General features: G+C 56.4%; 1 long non-coding RNA gene across 1 annotated transcript; it reads left to right on the top strand.

The window, feature by feature from the left end:
- Positions 1 to 3839: 3839 nt before the first annotated feature.
- On the top strand, positions 3840 to 6793 carry LOC308183204. The gene is made up of 2 exons (XR_013942338.1): positions 3840 to 4172; positions 6573 to 6793. It is a non-coding gene; the product is annotated as an uncharacterized lncRNA (long non-coding RNA).
- Positions 6794 to 14808: the final 8015 nt, after the last annotated feature.

Genomic DNA, 14808 nt, shown 5'->3' with positions numbered 1-14808 from the left:
CGATAGCAGCCACCACTGCTAAATCTGTTGGGGCTCTCTTGATTTGCCTTCTGGTTTGCAGGCCTGCCGGGGCAGCGAGGTTGTATCGCCAAGCGTGGCTGGGTGGCCAGAGCTTTTGCAGTTTGATCAGGAGTCTCGTGGTAGCCGGTGTTTACTCTGAAACCTGTCGTGTGGCTTTGTTCTCTCCGGCTTGCTGAAACGCCGGGAGATCCGGGGAGCTCGAGAGGAGAAAACACATCCAGAGAGCAATAAAAGAAAAATAAAACCTGGAGGAGCCTGGGCCTGATTGCAACCTTCTCCCTGCAGGGCCCACGGTGTGGGTGGCTGGGTTTTGGTGGGGCAAGAGCAGCCCCTCGCCCTCTGCGCGCAAAGACCCCGAGGACACCGGGTGTTGGAGCCTCGCCGGTGCTCGCTGCGAGCTCGCCCACCCCGAGGTCACTCGTGCTGGTGGAAAGCTATCGATAACTCCCTGATTGATGGCTGGGCAAACTCGCCTTGTTTACCAACGTGGGTGTCATGCTGACAACAAACAGGTCTTTACCTGAGTGTGTCATAAGCGAGGGAGGACGGTAAATAAGCGATGACACGTAACGCTGCAAAGCCCTGGGCCGCTGGAAACAAAGGAGCAGATTCCTCCTCTGCGTGGCACGTTGCGGCAGAAGCAAATCGAACGCTCGGTCATCTCCTTGGAAAACACCGGAGAAAAAAACATCATCAGCTGCTTGGAAGAGGAGAAAGGGAACATTTTACCTTGCCCCTAGATCATAAGTCTTTGGGGCAGGGGCTGTTTCTATCTGAGTTTGCCCAGCACACGCGGGCATCGTGGCACGGCTGCAAAGAGAGCTCCCGATGCTCCTGGGGGCTCCATGTGGGCACGATGCTCCTGGGACAGAGGAAAAACCTTGTGCAAAGCCACTTGGAGCAGTCCCTGTGCTGCAGCCTCTGGTCCATGGATGATGCCCTGGGACCCCCACGCTGGCCACGGTGTCCCCCCCGCACCTGGGGCTGCAGTCAGAGCTCGGCTCATGCCTCGCCTCATCCTCTCCTGAACAAAATCCAACGGGCGGTAATTACAACTGTGCCAGAATCTCTTAATTACACTGCTGCGGGTGCCAGGCAGGCCCAAGGCTTTAGAGAAATGAGCCTGGATTTCAGCAGAAAGCCCATCAAAGTCTGGAGCAAAAGCCTTATTGAAGCAGCTCGCCTGGATATGCACGGGCACAAGTGAGGACGGAAAATGCCCCTTCCCCTGCCCACTGCCCTGCTCAAAGCCTTCCCTGAGCACCTCTGTGCCCTGGGGACAGCCCTGTCCCCAAGTGCTGCAGGTGGTGGGCAGGAGGGGCTGCGTGCCTGCAGGGAGGGGAAAGAGGTTTTCTCTCCTTTCCCTTCAGCCACGAAATGGCACGGCTCCTCCAAAAGCACTTTCAGTCTGTCTTCACCCATTTTTTCATCTTATGTTGGAGATGGATGTTGCCGATCAGCCTGACTCGAGGCAGGGCCATCAGTATTTAAACTCAGGTCCAGTTCCTCCCATTCACTTCCCGAGCATCCTTGAGAGCATCATTTCCCTTTGCCTCAGGTTCCCCACCTGTGAAACGGGGCTGAAAACTGCAAAAAGGGGCTAGGCAGTGCCTTGGGCCGTGCAGATGCTGGGGCTGCTCTCTGGCAGTATCTCCGATGGCTCTCCCTTTTTGCCAGGGATTTAATGAGCCCAGCTCGGCGGGGAGGAAGCCAGCCCGGGAGGTGCTGAGCTGTGGCGGGTGCCATAAATCCATAATCTCTGGGAGCCCTCCACCAATTTGGGGGATGGACAACCCCAGGGAACAGCAGGACGGCCTCGCTGGGGGCAAAGCTGGGAGGTGCTGAGCGTGACACCCACGGGGACAAAACTTTTCCTTCAGCCCCCCCCCGGCCGGTGCCACACACGCACGCGCTTGCACACGCACGCACGCACACACAGCGTTTCTGGGTTTATTTTATATTTTCCCTCGTAAAGATTTGTGTCCGTGCTGCTCTCCTATCAAAGCCAGCAGTGGCCCCTAGGATAAACATGCGGTCAGAAGACAGAAAACTCCAGGCTAAAACACTATTCGTTTCACCCATAGCAGCATAAACTGAGAGGCTTTTAAGAAGGGCGAATGGTTTTCAGTAAATCTCTCATATCAGCAGAAACCTTTGAAAGAGTTTGTTTAAAGGCTGTGGAGATAAACAGCCCGGCCAAGTGTTTGTTTAAGATGTATGTACTCTGTGTCGACTGGTAGGCTGGTATTTATATCGAGGGGGGGGGGAAAGGAGAGCGAGGAGCTTTTTGACCCTTTGCTAGCTCGGGCTGCGTGAACTTGGGCGCTGCAGGAGCCGGGGGGGGACGCGAGGGGTGCGGGGGCTTCGTTTCCCCACCGTGCAGAGGCGTGCGAGGTCCCGGCTGAGCTGGCCGTGCCAGGCACCGGCTGGATAAACGCCTGGCCAGGGATTCCCCGACTCATGGTCGGAACCAGCAGCATGGGGAGAGGGGAGGGAGAAGGATGCGCGAAGCCCGGCAGGCAGGAGGGGGGCTCAGCTCACTAACGGCGGAGCTCGAAGCCTTCGCCTGCGTCCCAGCGCCGTGGCTTCAGCTGGATACGGCCCCTCGGCAGGCAGCAGAAGGGGGCTGAGTGAAGGCGTGCTGCCTTTCGAGTGATGTTGGCTGTAGGGGGACAGAGCTGGGGGTGGCTAGCAGCACGCCGAAGCATCCTGACCGCAGTGGTCCCAGGGATGGAAGAGAGCAGAGGGCACCTGAACCACCCCCGAGCAGCAGCAACATGGGGCCGGGAGGTGCCTTTCGGTCACAGCTCTCCGGAGAGCCCATGGCTGAGCCACCCGAGCACCCAGATGCACACCTGAGCACCCACGCATGCACCCAAGCACCATCACTCAGCACCCGTGGGGTCCCATGGCACAGCCCCTTGGGCAGGGCAGAGGCTGGGGAGCCCCAACCAAAGCACCCCAGATGGCAGAGCGGGGGCTTTCCTGGCAGCGAGCTGGTTCTGTCACCTTCCTCCCAAACCTGCCCTGCCAAATGATGGCTTTCACCCCCCTGAATTAAACGAATGTGGATGCTTAACAGCCTGCCTCCAGAAAGGAGGTGCTCTCAGAAGGGACTTGCTCTAGATTTATCCTTGTGTAGCCAGAAGCAGGATTTGGCCTGTTTCCTCAGCTGGCAGGGCACGCAGCATCCCACCAGCTGAGCTGGGCACGTGAAAAACGCTTATAGCATCTTCCCTCGTCCTCAGGGATCCCGGCAGCACTTATGGATCCTCCAGGTCTGTTCAGTGCTTCTTCTGCCACTTCTAGGGCAGGTGCTGGGGTCAGGATCAGAGTATCCTACAGATCTGCTGGGAAGGGAAGGGAAGGGAAGGGAAGGGAAGGGAAGGGAAGGGAAGGGAAGGGAAGGGAAGGGAAGGGAAGGGAAGGGAAGGGAAGGGAAGGGAAGGGAAGGGAAGGGAAGGGAAGGGAAGGGAAGGGAAGGGAAGGGAAGGGAAGGGAAGGGAAGGGAAGGGAAGGGAAGGGAAGGGAAGGGAAGGGAAGGGAAGGGAAGGGAAGGGAAGGGAAGGGAAGGGAAGGGAAGGGAAGGGAAGGGAAGGGAAGGGAAGGGAAGGGAAGGGAAGGGAAGGGAAGGGAAGGGAAGGGAAGGGAAGGGAAGGGAAGGGAAGGGAAGGGAAGGGAAGGGAAGGGAAGGGAAGGGAAGGGAAGGGAAGGGAAGGGAAGGGAAGGGAAGGGAAGGGAAGGGAAGGGAAGGGAAGGGAAGGGAAGGGAAGGGAAGGGAAGGGAAGGGAAGGGAAGGGAAGGGAAGGGAAGGGAAGGGAAGGGAAGGGAAGGGAAGGGAAGGGAAGGGAAGGGAAGGGAAGGGAAGGGAAGGGAAGGGAAGGGAAGGACTAACTCTACCAGGTGGAACCTATACACTGAGAGCTGAAACCTCAGCTGCTTTAAATCTCTGGTGCCAGTGGAGTAGCACCAATTACACCAGCTGATTTGGCCCAGAGGGGATTGAGGTGCAGCCAGTGCTTGTATTCTCCACCACTGGCAACCCAGGGCACCTGGATAAAAGGAGCTCAGGCCTGGGGCTGTGTTTCCCAACTCCTTGTAGCAGCATTGATGCTCCCTGGGGACGGGATGGTGGCTCCGAGGTCTGGAAGGTGAGTCTTGACTTAGGCAACAAGTCCCAGAAGCTGGGAGTAGGGCCCAAAATCTGCACAATAATTGTGTCCAATGCTTTACAGCCCGAAGAGCATGCAGGCTGTCTTCCCTTACCTGCTGTATTTTGCAGGTATAATAGCAATTCATAAACAGTGCAAGTGCCCCAGTTAAATAAAAAATAGTAATAAAAAAAAGCTGAAAATAGAATAGAAACACTTTTTTTTTTTAATTAGTGTGAAATGGAATTTGGAAGAAAAAAAAGATCTCTAGCTGAGTGTTTTGTTTACAGAAAATCAGGTGATCCTGTTTTGAGCTTTTAAAACTGTTGTCATATTTCTAATTGTTAGAGTCACTAAATGTTCTCCAAACAAATCCCTTTGGAAAGTGCCTCCCTGTCTCTGAGCCGCACAGCCGAGGTGCTATCGGCCTGCTCCTGTTTCCTCCTTTCTGCTGTGAAAGGCTGCTCAAGCTGATCTGCTTTGAAAAGTTTTGATTTGGCCAATTCTGGTGAACTTAGATGCATTTACCCTCATTGCTCACTGCACTGCTAGGTCTACCACAAGGCTATCGAGCACCACGGGGCTGGCTGTGGGAGAATTTGCTGTACTCCTACGAGGAACATCAACATTTGGGACAAGCTGGGGGGAGCCCAGCACTGAGGATGGAGCCCAAGCATCCTCTCGCCCCCTAGCACTGCCCCGGGGGGATGCTCGGGTGGGGGCTGCCCCGGTTCTCCCTTGTAGTGGTGTCCTCTGCTCTTCTGTGGCTTACAAAACAGGCCGTGATCTCCCTTGGTCTCACACTGCAGTGCTTTTGTACATTTTCCCTGCCCCGAAACGTGGGTCCCCCTGCACCAGGATCACGGAGAGTGGCGATCCTGTCCTCCTCGCAGCGACCTCTTACACTGTTATCGGCTGCCCTCCTTAGCCTTCTCCGGGCTAGACTAAACAAAAGCAGCTCCTCCAGTCTCTCCTTGTGGGTTGTGCTTTCCAAACCTCTTATCGTTGTTTCTCCGCTCTTCTTTGAACTCCCTCCGGTTTGCTGATCTCCTTCCCAATGGGCAGCACGGGACAAGCACCAGCCAAGCATTCCCACTGCAGCCCCTTTTGCTCCACACCCTGTGGGTCTGTGCCGAGCTCTCCATCAAATGGACGTCCCAGATCACTTTTTGTTGTGCCCCTGCTGCCATCAGCTTTTTGCCTGTGGTGCCCGTGCTGTTGGGCTGACTGCAGCCCCTTAGGTCATTCCTCTGTTTATCGAGATGGTTTGGGGCTAATCCTGCCCCTCCAGCAGCCTCCCCTCTCCAGGGTGATCTCCTGGATGGTGCGTGTGCGCTTCCCACCACCTGAACCATGAACCCAGGCTGGGGGCTCTCCCTCCTCCCCAGCCCTGATCGAGCCCTTTCACACCGGTGACAAAGCGCTGGCTGCTCCTGGCGGGCTTTCCCACCCGGCTGTGCCGCTGCACGGTGAAGATTTTACCTCGAGACCATTGCCTTTACTTGCTTAGGAGAACGCCGGGGGCTGCACCAGCTTTTCTGAAGCCAGCCGTGGTTCCATCCTCTGCTTTCCCCATTTCCACTGGCCTGCCACCAACTCCTCAGAGAACCAGCTCGGTGCAGCGTTCGGGACAAACCCATCCCCTCGCTGCTGTCTCTCAGCTCTTTACCAATTGATTGCTTAATAATCTATCTGCGCATTTTTCTGCGTATCAATTTATTCTGGCCAATCCCCCCTCTTTAATCAGAGGCGTTACGACTGCCTCCTCCAGCCCTCTGGGAATTCACCACCTGAGTGCGAACCGGTGGATCCGGAGGGATTTGGGCCCTCCTCGTGTACAAGGGGGGACCCCAGGGACTCCTCTAGGCCTGTCTCCAAGTGGAGCGGTGGCAAGGTCTGGGGGCACTTTGGGGCTCCGCATTGAGCGGTGACAGTCACGGTGAGGTGACAACTTCGGTGCGGTGGCACTGCTCCCGTGGGAGATGGGCAGGGATGTGCCAGGCTCGTTGGCAGCAGAGCTCTTTGCCATGCCTGTCGCCTCGATGTGTACCACAAAATCAGATCCCGAGGACCCACCTTCCTCGCCCGGTGGGGATTTGGGTCGTCTCGGTTCCTTTTCCAGCCCATAAAACGCCCATTCCCCTCCCTGGCTCCGTCCTTCCCCTCCTCGTTCCCGTGCAAAGGAAAGCCCTCAGCAAGATACTGATTTAAAACCCAGAAGCCAGTACTTTTCTTTTCAAACCTCAGCATTTCATCTTCCCTCTAAGAAGGAAGGAAGCCCCTTTTGTTGAGTACACAGCCTGTAATTTCCCTGTCAGATCCTAGCAGCAGGTCAGTGTTGTGACTGACTGAGTGAGGATCGCTCCCTTAAGGGTAATTACACTAAATTTCTTTTTGAAGGACAGCTTTCGCTGGATATGATACAAGGAACCCGCTTTTTTTTTTTTCCATTCACTTAAATTCATGAATTCAGCGGCTGTCACCGCGCGTGCGGGAGCTGGAAGGGGCGCGAGTCCCCCGGCGGAGACAGCGATGGGCGAGCAGGGACGGACGGCACAAGCACCGGGAGCTCCTCGGGCATGCGGGGCTGGAAAGCGGCTGAGAAGGGACCCGGGATTTCTCTTTCCCCCCTCCGTGCTCCGTCTTTGCTCGCCTTCCCCTCCCTGCCACCTGGGTGGCATCGCGAGGCTCCATCCATCACTCTCCGGCGTCTCGATCGCTCCTTGTGGGCTCACCCTCCATGTGTCCAGGAGTCACTCGTCAACAACAAAACAAACAGTTAAAAGGAAGAAAATAGGCTGGAAATATCAATGCACTTTGGTAACAATAAACCCTGCTTTTAATTTATGCTAATATGTAGGGTTGTGGTGACAGTAAGAACAAAATTACAGAGTGGCTTTCTAGCTGGTAATTATCCCTCCATTTTCGTTGCTCGGGAAGATGGACACACAATTATGCTCTCTTGCTGTATATTAATACGGATTCTTGACATCTTCAGCAGACCTGGAGCTGTCATCGGGCTTTTTGTCTACTTTAATTGAAAATTAATGGTTACTGTGTTACCACGGAAACCGTGGCAATGGACGCCAATAGCGCTCACATATCAAACAGGCACTGGTGGCATTGTCTGTCCGTGTTGACCTTGAAAGTTAAAAGAAAAACTTAAATAAAAAAAAAAAAGGAGAGGGGTAGGAAAGAAGGGGAAAAAAACCTTGAAAACCGAGGGGTTGATACTGGGAATCAAAGGAAGGGAAGAAGGGGTGAAAACAGAGGGTTAAGAAGGAAAAACTTGGTGTCTCTTGTATCTGGAAGGGGAGGAAAAAAAAAAAGCCTCAAAGCAGGGAGTCGGAGAGCGCCGTGTGAGTGCAGCAGCCTCGTGAGCAGCTCCGGGGTCACCCCAGCTCGGCGTCCTCGAGCCGGGAGGAGCGCGGCCGCCGGCGTGCGAGCAAGGCGTGAGCGTGGGCACGGCGGTGCCAAGGAGCCCCCAGCAGGGGAAGGACTGGGGGAAGCTGGTGGGGAGACAGGGAAAGCAAGGAAGAGAAATAGGTCGGAGGGATGAGAGTCCGGGTTTGCTTGGAGTGGGAATGCTGCCTGTGCGGCGGGTGGGTGCAGAGTGCTGCCTCCATCCGGGTCAGGAGCAGGGTGGGAGCCTTCGTTCCCGTTGGAAATGCGATTTTAGGTACGTTCTGCTTTCCCTGGTGCCCACCTTTCACTGTCTCCTCTCTTGCCTGGATCACCAAGGGCTGCTCTGTGCCTTTGTTAGCGAATAACAGAGGGGCAGGCTTCTCTTCGGGAGCTTGGGACTTCTGGGTCCCCTTCACACCTAAGTGAGCTGCCTAATTGGCTTGGCTTTTCCTCCTCCTCTCTCACTCTCCATGAGCTTCCCATGACCTGTGGGCCTGCTTTTAACAGAGGCTGGAGCACGGGGAAAGGCAGCCACCCCGCTTTCCCCCTGCGCAATAAAATGCCACGTTAGAGCAAGAAGATTTGCAGCTGGCAAGGAAATAGTCAGCGCCCTGGTGTGCCTCCTGCCCCAGAGAAGTGCCCAGATGAGAAATGTGGAGGATTAAGTGGGAGCAGTTTCATCAAAAAGTGGAACAGGGAAATTTGGGAAACCCTGTGACAAGGTGGATATCCCGCAGGGCCCTGCGGCTGCTCGGTGCCGCTCAGCACATCCATGGGTGGGATGGTTTTGGGGCCAGCCACGGCAGAGATGCCCACCTGGCACCTGCACGCCCTGGTACCTTCATGCCCTCCGCATCCCTGCTCCCTTGCAAACACCTCCGGATGCGGTGCTGATGTGAACCCCGGCCCCTTCGGGAAGGTGATCCAGGGCCTTTTAAATCTGAGTACCCCGGGAGCCCGTCCTCCTCCAGAGCAAACAAGAAGACAAACACAACGGAGGCGTGCCTGAAAGCCGGAGTCTTTTTTCATTTTCCCTGCATCCCTGATCCCAACCTTAATCCCCGCACTGAATCCTGTCAGCCCGGCTGTTCTCGCGCTGACATTGCTGCAGGCATCTTCTCCGCTGCCTTCCCTCAGATCTGCCTCCTCCTGGGACGTCTAAAGAGGACTCCGAGATTTCTGTGTTACTGGATGATTCACTCCGTGCCCTCCAGCAAAGCGCTGGGGCTCCCCGGGGGGAGGAAGCAGGCGGAGGGGGGACGGGGGCTGCGGTGCCGATGCCGTGCCGGCGGATGCTCCGGCTGCACGCCGAGGCTCCGGGCATCTCAGCGGGGTTGGGCAAAAGCAAGAGCAAGGGGTGGGCAGGAGCAGGGTGCTGCTGCCGGTGCCCGGGGTGGAGGGAGATGTACCTATCACCCCGGACACCTTATCCATTTTGCTGTCAGGCCGTTATGGTGATGATGGTCCTGATTTTGCCCGGCTCGCCATCGATCGGAGGCTGGAAGCATTGGGGGACAGGTGCATCCCATGGGCTGCCTGCCTGACCCTGCCACCCACGGCCTTTGGGGTGGGGAGGGCCCTAGAAGAGGGTTTCTCCAGGTGGGTCTCCCAGCCCCGTGCCAGGTGCCGCCAGTTCTCCCTTCTTGGTGTGACACCAGGGGCTGGTGACAACGCAGAGACCTGGGCTGAGCCCGTCTCACCCTAACCTCCGAGGTGCAGCAGGGGAAGGAGAGAAATAAGCCTGTATGCCAAAATCTCATCACCTGGCTACTCATAGCTGTGGCAGCAGCATGGGGTCTGGGTCATCAGCTGGAGGTTTGTGCCTCAGGTGGAAGCGGAGCCCGGACCCGAGCACCTCTGCCTTTGGGCAGCTGGAAAACTGAGCGCGTTCCCTGGCTGCGAGCAACAGGCTCCGTGTTCGGGTGGCTTTCCTCAATAAAAACCAACCAAGCCCTACTGCAACCCCTCCAACAAACATCCCCCTCGGCTGGGGAGGGGATAGCGGCTTCTCACGTCCACCTGAGGACCCCTTCCCCGCTCCCAACCACAAGCGGGTTGGTAGGACCGAGAGCGGATGCGGGCACCTTGGCAGCCCCCGGTACCCAGGGCGGACCCCAGGGCTCTGTCCCCTGCTGAACCCCCCCCGGCCAGCCCCAAGCCTCTCAGGCACTTGTCACCTCTCCTTGTCACCTCTCCTCGTGCTGTAATCCCGCACCCGAGGGGGTGTCAGTGCCGCAGCGTGAAGCTTTTTCAGTGCTTGACGTGGGCACTCGGCAGACGGGCTGCGGGTTGGTTTTTTAATCCTCCGTGTGGGGACTTTAACTGTACATGTTTGGATTTTATTAGCCTGCGTACGTGGGTTTTATGACAGGAAAGGTGGGCATTTTAATGAACTGCTTAGGACACAGGAACAAGAATGGAAAGAGATTTTCAATGGCGCTTTAATAAATAACAAAACACATCGATTTAAATGTTGTAAGCAATAAAAAGCGTATATATTATTGAGCACACGTAGTTCCTGTGACCTTAAAATCCATTATTAACCCAGAAATCCAGCAGTGCCTGCTACCTGGCCAAGAATATTTCCACTTTTGGGGTTTGGGGTGAAGGGTGCAGAAGGGTCTCGTGCGCGCCAGGGGCAGGACGGCGGCACTGAGGGGCGGTCTGGTGGCACGGTGCGTCTGGGGAGGCTCGCTTTGCAGGGCAAGTCTGGGGATGTTAAAAGGAAAGAATCATCCATGTGGGACCATGAAGGTATGTTTTTCCTTTGGGAAATCCCCCTCGCTGGCACCCCTGGCCCTGCCCTTCATCTTCGCTCCCGGGGTGCCCACGGGGTGGTGGGCGAGGACAGAGGGGATGCGCAGGGAGCTCCGCGCGGTGCCCGGCCACTGCCAGGATGGTGGCATCGCAGGGCAAGCCCCGTGCCAAACTCGAGTGCTGTCTTTTGGACCAAGTTCTCTCTCTTTTTTTTCTTTTTTTTTTTTAATTCTCAGATCAACGTGAAGGGGGCTATGGCCCCGGCCGAGGTCTGCAGTAACCCGACGCGGGGGCAGAGGGGGAGGGCTGAATTCCTTCAAGAGCCTGAAAATATCTTTCTTTTTTGAAATGTTTGTATAGCATGACTTGGCCGATTTACCTCATAATATCTCACGTTGGCCTAAAGCCGAGGGCATTAGCGAAACTGTGAGCCAGATAAATGATTCTAGCGCTTTTTCTTCTCTGTATCTGCTGTTACAATAAAAAGGGCCTTTTCCATCCAACTGCCTCCCGTTAACCCAGGCGGTGCCGGGGCCGGGAGGCAGGGGAGGCACGGAGGCGGACACCGCTGGCAGGAGCAGAGGCCGTGTGTTTGCACAGCCAGGAGTGGAAAAAGCCATGGAGAGCCTTTGTGTTTCCTGGCACACGGGCGCTGCGAGCCCGGAGCCGCGAGCTTGCGGGCAGTGACGTTACGCAGAGGAAGTGTTTCGGTATTCCCATGCAGTCACATTAGACACGGTTCCCAGCTGATGGGCGTCTTCTCCGGAGGCTGCAGCGCCCCTCCAGATGCCACCTCGGTGGTCTCCAGGCTGGCCTCAGTCCTGGTATTCAACTCAAGGGCAAGAGAATTTGGTTTTTTTCTGCAGGTCTGCCTCCAAGCAGTGGGGGTGCGGGGTGGGCTGCGCTCACGGCAGCGGTGTGGTGATGGCTAAGAGGGTTTCCTGCAAGGCGTGCACAAGCATTGAACAACAAGGGCTTAGCTGGGCATCGTGGCAAGGTAAAGGCCCATGTCACGTCTGCCAGGACATCAACATGGGGCTGCAATGGGAAGAGATGAGCAGGGAAGCATCCACATACCTCTGCTGAGCGCAGAGAGGGGCAATGTGGCACGGTGAAACCACTGGTGCCATGCTGCAAAGGTTGAGTTTGCGGAGGCACAGGGCTTTAATATGAAATAACCTCAATTAACCTGCAGCAAATCCCCAGCCCTCGTTTTCTGATGCTTGTGGGGAGAGGAGCAGGACCCAGGGACGAGGGGAGTGCATTTGGGCTGCTGGTGGGAGCCTGTAAAAAATGATAGGGCAGCCAGCGGGACCCGCCTTCCCCTCAGCTCCGGCTCGAGTCGTACAGTGGGAGCTCGCTGTGACCTGGAGCAAGAAGATACTGATTTTACTCAGTTAAATTGCTTTAAAAAAGGACAACTCCGTCAATGCTGAAAGTGTTCGGACACCCGGTGTGTGGCTCAGAGCCGGGGTGTTTTTGCTGGGGACGTGGTGGCTTCGCTCTCGGTAGCAGCAGCTTCAGGTCGCAGCTTGCTCTCCGGCTTCTGGGTGGATGTGGACGTGAGCGCATTTCTGACGACGGTGTTTTCCCAGCTCGCTCCCTGATGATGGGACCTCACCTCTGAGAACCAGAAGAGGTGGTGCAGCTGATGAAACTCCAGACTTGCTCAAACCCAGGTGATGAAATGCCAAACGTGCTGCTGGGTACCACTAGGGAAGCCACGAGTGTCCAGTGGAGGAACCAGCAAAGCGCTGTGCAAATGCCTGTGTAACACACACGTGTGTGTGCAGGGCAGGGGGTGATCTCCCCCCTTCCAGGCACATGGGGATTATTACACAACCCCCCAGATAAATAGTTTTCATACGTTTAAAAAAGTATCAGCCATACGAGGAGGTGTGCCCTCTAAATTTAATGGAGGTAAATCAAACGCAGCAGAGGCTTTGGGATTCTGGCTGTAGAGGTTAGGTATCGCAGCTCACGTTGTGCACCCACTGCGATTACACACCAAGGACCAGGACCCAGAGGCATGGTGGGTCCGCAGGTCTCCTTTCAGGAGGTCTGGGGAAGCAAGGTACGATGCTCGGCACTATTTCAGGACAAATGCACACATTCAGCACCGGCACATCTCTCCCAAACCCCACATCAGGCAGGGATATCGGTAATCTGCGCTGTCTGGGCTCTTGCACCCTTCCTATCGCTGCCACATCTACACTCGGGTATCTGATTTGGCCTCGGGGAGTTATGCCACAATTAATTGCCCGTTTCCTCGGAGACGGGATTGGGATCCGGAGCGAGCACAGAGGTGGGATTGGGATGAGCCCAGCTCCTGGCGCGCCCGGCTCGGCGAGGGGTAGGTGCACACCTCCCTGCACGTCGGTGACCTCATGCTGCAGACATGGATGAGGTCACTGGGATAATTGCCCTCCCAAAACGCCGTATCTTGCGGGAAGAGGCTGTTATGAAGCTGGAGAACTTGCTAAGGCAGAAAGTACATTGTATGCCCCTGGCTGAGAGGGAAGCTCGGCAGCGGAGCGTGCCAAGACCTCCAAAAAACAGACCTCGGGCTCCGGGGGCATGGGAGGGGAAGAGACGCCGGCAGCCAAGATCAGGCGCTGGGGGAAGCCAGGGGGATAATTGCAGGAGGAAGATCCGCGGTTCCCTGCGGGCAGCGAGTGCGACCTTGCAGGGACCTGCCTTCCCCAGGGCACACGGGGCTGGGCTCGCCGCGTGGAACAGGGCTCCAAACGCTCCGGGACAGAGCCCTGCAGACACCGGGGTGCTCGGCGTGGCCGAATTTCAGCAGGTCGGCTCAGCTCTAGGGCTGCACCTGGAGCAAATCCCTGCAGCACGCTGTGCCTCAGTTTCCCTGCTTGCACAACAGCGGGAACGATGCCCTACCACCCTCGCAATGCAGTCGGAAAGCGTTGTTGGCAAAAATGTCACAGGAGCGATGTTATCGCTCACCTAACCCTCCCTCCTCTCACCAGGGAAAACTCCAACATGTTTTTATCCTCCGGTACAAAGTTGCTGCAGCCTCAGAGCGAAGCAGCCCCTACCCTGCAGTGGTGTCCCTCCCCTGCTCCGTTTTCAGCTGGTTCTTCTCCCCGCAGCCACATGACAGGTATTTGAAAAGAAGCTGAGAGCAGCGCTATCAAACCCTCGCAGTTACCGGGACGAGCCAGACTTTAAGGAGACTGCATATGAGTGAGTTTCACGGGAAAACAAACAGAAATACTTTTGTCACCGCACCAGAAGAAAAAAAAAAAAAATAAAGAGGGAAAAAAAAATAGCCGCTCTGTGGAAAAAATCAACTCTTTCCTGAATAAAGCAGAAAAAAATGCTGCCGTATTGAGCTGTGACATATGGTTACACAAATAGAAACCACAGAGGGGAAAATCATGTTTTCTCTTTCATTATTTATCACTCTCTAACTGTCTCCAGCTGGGTGAGTAAACAGCCTCATTGGGCTGTAATGAGAACAGCCTGCTGCCACTGTGCTCCGGGCTGCCGGATCCGGCGGCGCGCGGCGCGTGTGCACGGGGGGTGCGAGCGCTGCGCCCCCGGCCCCTCGAGCTGAGCCCCCCTGGGACGGGGACACACGGCCCCCGGTGCCCGTGGCGTCCTCCCCTCGGCAAGCGCTAACAAGGGGCAGGCTGGGAGTTAAACGAAGCGGGCTGCTCCCGGTTATGGCGCGGGGGAATTATGTGCCCAATTTCCCCCCTGAGCCGCGTTGCAAATTGACTCCTAAGTGTCCCGTGAAATGGCTGCATAATTTGCGCATTTGTGAAGCGGCGGCGCGACCGCGGTGCGGGCGGGAGATGGCTTTGCTTCGCGCTTGGTTTTTAGCTGGTTTATCGGCAGCTTTGCCCACCCCGCAGCTCCCGCAGGGTTTTATCACAGGGCCCGTGGCTCTGCTGCTCTCTTACGGCATCTTCCCTCCCGTCCCATCCCGAGAGGCCCCAAAAGCGAAGTTCCGTGCCTCTCGCCATGCCGGGGCACCAAGGCCAAGTTCCCTTCCCAAGCCACGGGACCAGGAGAGGCCGTGGTTGCGGTGATGTCCCCCACCGGTCATCGCTCCCCTTTTATTTGGATCTGTCCCTGGGAGCCCTCCGGGATCCTCTGCGGACACGTGGCAGCTGGCTCGCATCGCCCAAGTCCCGCTGCTTTTTACCATTCGCCTTGCTGGGGGGGATCAGACTTTAAGATTCAGATCCCCCCGATTAGGGCAGGCTGTGGATTAGGCTCTGAATTAGGTCAGGGTATCGGGTCTTTCATCCTCTGTGGTGCTTTCTTGTTTCTCCCCTGCATCTTCCTTGGGGCAAACTGGAGATTTCTTGGCCAAACCACAGCCCGTGCACGTGGACCAGCGGGCGTTACGCACGACGTACGGCACAGGCACAACGCTGCAGCCTGGCTTCGAGCTGCCCCTGTCCCTTCTTGGTCCTTGTACCCAGTGTTGAGCACTTGGGAC

Source organism: Anser brachyrhynchus (assembly GCF_964034855.1).
Source record: "Anser brachyrhynchus genome assembly, chromosome: 27".
In the NCBI taxonomy this organism is placed as follows: Eukaryota; Metazoa; Chordata; class Aves; order Anseriformes; family Anatidae; genus Anser; species Anser brachyrhynchus.
This window is presented reverse-complemented; position numbering and strand designations above follow the sequence as displayed.